Here is a 6,000-nt window from a genome sequence, read left to right on the forward strand (position 1 = left end):
TATTTAACAGATTGTATGTCAAGTCAGTGAAGTTTGCCTCTGGGTATTTATGATATAACTGGTCTGGCTTACATATTGTTCTGTCACAAGGTTTTTATCAGGTTCCCTTATGTTCAAAATAACATTAAAAATACAATACATTATGATAACAACTTTTTATTTGTTTTTGGAAAATCCAAAAGGTCAAAGGTCAACTTCAATGTGACATCATAATGTTCAATTTTCAGGCCATTATTCAATGCCATAACTTACGGATGGAGAGATTGTGGTCTTTCACATTTGTTCAGATATGAACTTGCTGACAGTTATCTTGGGTGTCCACATTGAAACTGTGGGGATTGGACAGACCTTCTACTGCTGGATTGAAGAAGTATGAAGTATTCACAGTTAGCAGCAACATCTGTATTTCAAGCATTGTATACTGTCATGGCTGCGACTTTATATTCACTCAGAATCAGTTTTGTTGGTGAAGCATGTGAAAACATACAAGGAAGGATCTTACACCCTCCACAGCATATTATGAGCATACATACATGTAAACTGCAACTTGACTAATTAGCGGAGGCACCAAACTATGTGGTGGGTATATTAGTTATTCAAGTGGTTACAAGAATTTCCGAGGAATGCAGAAATACCTTCAAAACAGCTGTGAGTGTGGTTATATATACCTCATCTAGGTAAACAGCTTGTCTTCTGAACTGTCTGTCAATGTTCAAAAGGTATTTTAGAACCCTGATGTGTTAGTCTCATGAAGTCATTTTTAGATAATTTTAGCAGTTTTAATTAATTTGCTGTATATGAGTTATATGAAGAAAGCTTTGCAATACCATATTTGAATGATCATGTTTACATAAAAAAAAACATTCATGATTTACACTGGAGTAGATTCCACTTGTGTAATATAAAGACTGATAATTATTTGTTGTCTGTTTGTCTGCACTCTGCAATCCTTGACCAGGACACTTAAAACAGAGATTTGCGTTTTACACATTAAACAAAACTTAAATTGTAATGATAAATGGATCAAGCTGTAGCTTTGCAGGGCTGCAAGGTAGCGCAGTTGGTAGCACTGTTGCCTCACAGCAAGAAGGTCGCCGGTTTGTGTGGAGTTTGCATGTTCTCCCTGCGCAGCGTAGCTTCTCTCCGGGTTCTCCAGCTTCCTCCCACAAGGTCCAAAACATGTTGAGGTTAATTGGTGATTCTGAATTGTCCATAGGTGTGAATGTGAGTGTACTTAGTTGTCTGTCTCTAAGTGTAGCCCTGTGATAGACTGGTGACCTGTCCAGGATGTCCCCTGCCTTCACCCTGAGTCAGCTGGGATAGACTCCAGCCCCCCACGACCCTAATGAGGGTTAGGGTTAGCGGTGTATAGATAATGGATGGATGGATGTAGCTTTGCAAACAACTGATCTGATATGCACACACTCCCATTTGAATCACTGCCATCAGTTCCTTACATTGACCACAAGGTGGCATTAGAGGCCTGCAAAAAGCAGGCAGCCTGAAGCTATAATCATGTAGAGACAGACAATGATCCAGTGGGAAGAAAGGGAAATATGGGGATCAATTGAAGTGTTATTATCGACTGCCTTAGACCAGTGCATTAACTATAATTTCAACAGTTCACAGATCAAAATTGTGCTGTTCTTCTTTAGAAATCTCACCTTGGTCCACCTGTGGAGTGCTGCATCTGTTGAATAGAGCACATGGAACAAAGACAGCATTCAATGCGCTGCAGATGAAATATAACTTTAAATGATGTCATTCTTTTGAAAGCACCCAAATCACTATGATAATAATACCCCTAATCATGCTGAATTGTTGTATTTAGCTATAAATGATCTTTGAATATCTAATTTACAACGGATTGCTTTTTCACTAATTACTTTGTAATGTTTTGAATATCAATGTAACAATCTGGTGCTCATGTATCACTCAGAGATTTTTTTTTAACGTATTAAAGCTGTTACTGTGCACACTTTATCTTCTCAAAGCTGAGGGCTTACTGTGCTTAGTTTTGTATCACTTCCTTTCTGAAGTCTTTAGTGCTTCATTGTATTCCCTCACTGCCATTCCTTACGTTAATTAATTCTCCTTATTACATTCCTCGGTAGGGTGTCTACTGTCTTTTAAAAGTCTGTTTAACCAATTTTAATAGTCCTTTCTTTGAATGTGGTTAGACTGTGTAGCACTCAGGAACAGCAGGCATTCAGCCCAGCAGGGGGTATACTCGCAGATGCCATTTTCAGGTGCAAAACTAACAACATTGGGTATGTGTGGCAAAAAAAAGGGAACTATTCTGGATCCAGAGCACTTGTTCCCTTATTCCTCAGGTGGGGGGCACACAAGTAACACCCGACACATGAAGTGAGGGAGGAAGGGGCAGAAGGACACGAGAGAAAGAGGGTGGCTCACAAATCTGTTGTCACAACCCAACTGTCATGCACAAGATAATGATCCAGCTCATAATCCCTCACAGTATCCAAAAGACAGCCACTTCTCACTGTACTATGACTGTGCGAGAGGGCTCAAAATGATCAGCCATCCCACTCCAAACCTCCCTTTGACTCAGAGCTCTGAGTCCCACCTCAATCTTTCTGGCGCTTTCAAAGTTTGCATTTCAAGACGAAATATTTCTGTGTGTGGGATGGAAAGAAGGAAGGATGAACAAGATTGTCCTGTTCCAAAGGTTCTTTGAAATGTGGAAAAGAAATAGAGTTTTCTTTATCCTAATTTTGGAGGACATACTGACTTTTCAATAAGATGCTCCTGTCTAATTATGAATACATTTGTATAGACTTGTTTTACAGGATAGTTAGGATTGAGTTTATGCGAACAGTGAGGGAGGTAACTTGCCGAGGTCAGTAAAAGGATGCAGTAGAGGGACAGAAGGTTGATAATGGCTCATCCTCAGACTTCCACAGTCTGCAGCAAATTCCCAAGTCCACAGTCATCAACATGCACACCACGTGACATCGCTCTCTCTCTCTCTCTCCCAATCTTTCTCCCCTCCTCCTCCTCCTTCTTCTTTTTCTCCTCCTTCCTTTCCCGCTGTGTGTCTCCCTCTCTCTCCTTCTCCTCTGGCTCAGTGGTGTGTTTCCAAGAGATAAGACCCTTGCTCATTTCACACATGAGCAGAGTGGAGTTGGGTAAGGCTGTGTGGGTGTGTGTTCATTGTGTGTGTGTGTGTGTGTATACCTGTGTTTGTGTCTGCATATGTGTGTGTGTGTGTGTGTGTGTGGGTGTGCGTACGAGTTTGCCCGTTTATGTATGCGTTGAAGGTTAGAGAAAAAGAGAGCAAGTACAGACTCCAAGTTTTCTCCACTTGCTGCTTCTTTACTTCAGCTTTTTGAGGTGCCGATTCATCGTTCAGCTGTCTTACAGAGGCAGAAAGTAACATTAATTTCACTGTTAGTTTCACTTTTCTGGTCAGGAAGTTTATAATTACAGACCAAATCATACAGCAATATTTTTACTGATTGATACAAAGAAAATTGATCAAATGTGTTGTGTTAAGGGAAGTATTTTCTAATATTATAAATCCTGTATCTATAACTCGGCTGTGCGTTCTTGTCCCTCAATCATCCAATTCAGTCAACCAAGGTACAACAAATTAAATTGACCATAATTCTAGCTCGATATAGCCGTTTCTTTATCACTTTTAAAGTGTGTTTACAGTTATAATCTAGTTGGAACATACAATTGACTCCAAAACCCAACCTTCTGGCTGATGATTTTTGGTTTTCCTGAAAAAAGTGGAGGGAGTCGTCCTTGGTCATTATCCCATATCATTTATGTACAGCACAGGTCCACTGGCAGCAAAACAGATTCAGAGCATAATACTACCACCACCATGCTTGATGGTAGGTTTGGTATTCTTGAGTGTAAGGGCCTCACCATCTCTTTAAACATATATCGGGTCATTGTGGCCAAATAGCTACATTTTTGTTTCATCTGACCATTGACCTTTTCTCCAGAAGGCCTTTTCTTTGTCCATGTAATCAGGAAAAATGTTTAATTTAACCTTAAGGTGAGGAGAGGCTTCCGTCTTGCATGGCAGCCTCTCAGCCCATGGTGCTGTAAAACATGTTTGACTGTGGACAGTTGCTGACATTTGATAAATCTTGGTATGACTCTTTATCCTGACCAGCAGCAGGTGCTAGCTTGAATTTCCTTCCTGATGGTGGCACTTTATACTTACAAACAACTGTTTATACAGACTGTTTTGATTATCTGTATTGTCTTCAAGTGACTTTCCTGACTTGTTCAGGCTTCTTGCTTCTCAGACTTTCCCACTGTAGTGTTTGTGGTGGAGTCTAATGAGTGCATCAAATGGCCTCTATTTAAACTGACTCAGATGAGTCACCAGCTGTGGTCAATCATAATCACTCACAACAAGTTAAGATGCCATGCCTCTAAGAAGATTTGGCTAACATAGCTCTCTACATCACCAAAACTAATAATAAAAGTTGCTGTACGTATGTATATTTTTTGACCCAGCAGATTTTGTCGTATTTCCAGATGATCTATAATTAAAGATCTTGGGATTAACTTTTGCCCCTTAGCCATGGCTTTTGAGATCATTTTGAGATTTCCAATGCTGATTCAGTTTTATAAACGTTGTATCACAAAGTCTAAATACTATAGTCTTACATTACATATTTTTCAAAAATCATCAAAATGATCCACCTGCCTTTTAGACTGTATTCCCACTTGTTTTTTAAAAGCTGTGTTGGACGGTTGGTCCAGCTATTTTAGCTGTTGTTAATTACTCTCTGCCCACTGGGAATTTCTCCTCCTATTTTAAACATGCCCTTGTCTACCTCCTTTTACTGAAGCCCTCTCTAGGTCCCTCTGTTCTAAGTCATTATCAAGTCAAATCAATGTTTTCAACAATTTGCTGCTTGCATCCAAACCCAGTCTGCACTCCATTTTATTTCTCGTTGACCTCAGTTCAACCTTCAACACAGTGGGCTGTGATGCCATAATCAGCCATCTGAAAAGCAATGTTTGTATCAGTAATGTGGCCCTGAATCGGTATATCTCATATCTATCAAACAGGTCTTTCTCTGTCATGCCTGGAGATTTCTCTTCCTCCCCTTCTGCTCCTTTCTCGTGTGGGGTCCAGCAGGGATCTGTTTTGGATCTCCCTCACCGCCAGGGAAAATCTTGCAAAGACATGACATCTACTTACATTGTGGACAACAGCCAACTGTTTACCCCATTAAGGTCTGGTACCATGAATGTTTCACATGTTATGTCCTGGCTGGCAGTGATTAAAACTGGATGTTAAAGGATTGTCTGCAGCAAAATGACTTCAAATTGGAAATCATAAATATTACCCCTTATGGCCTCAGCACAACCAGTGGAAACAACCTTTCCTGCAGTTTGGGTGCGTTATCTAATAATGTAGAAAAGGAGGTTCACAACCTTGTGGTTAGATACTCAGATCTGTCTTTTGACATCCAGGTAACCAAAGTTATGCAGTCCTGCTTTGCACAAGTGAGACCAAGACCAAGACTGGCAACCAAGAACAGGCCATTCCTTTTCCCTGCAGACTTGGAAAAGGCCACCATGTGTTTGTCTCCTCCAGGCTGGAGTATTGCAATGCACTTTATTCTAGTATCAGCAGGTGAAACATCTTGACTGATGGTATTTGTTGTAACTATTTTATCTTGTTTATTTGTATTTTGCATATTCTCTGTGCACTTGTTTAAATTGTTTTTATTATTTTTTAATTAGACATTTGTTTTTATTGTAAAGCACTTTACAACTTTTTTTTTGAAAGGTGCTATAGAAAGATGATGATGATGATGATTATTACTATTATTTTTATTTTGTAGCTACTCAGTTCCAGGATTAATAATGGCTCTTCATATAAATTGTTTTCTTGGTTTTCAAAGAAATCTTACTGTATTAATATTCCCCATGTTAACCCAGGCAAACAGTATTTGGACATGGACATATCCTTCACCAATAACCTCCAATAATAACACCTTT

Source organism: Stegastes partitus, unplaced genomic scaffold (genome assembly GCF_000690725.1).
Source record: "Stegastes partitus isolate 25-593 unplaced genomic scaffold, Stegastes_partitus-1.0.2 Scaffold1786, whole genome shotgun sequence".
Classification (NCBI taxonomy): domain Eukaryota; kingdom Metazoa; phylum Chordata; class Actinopteri; family Pomacentridae; genus Stegastes; species Stegastes partitus.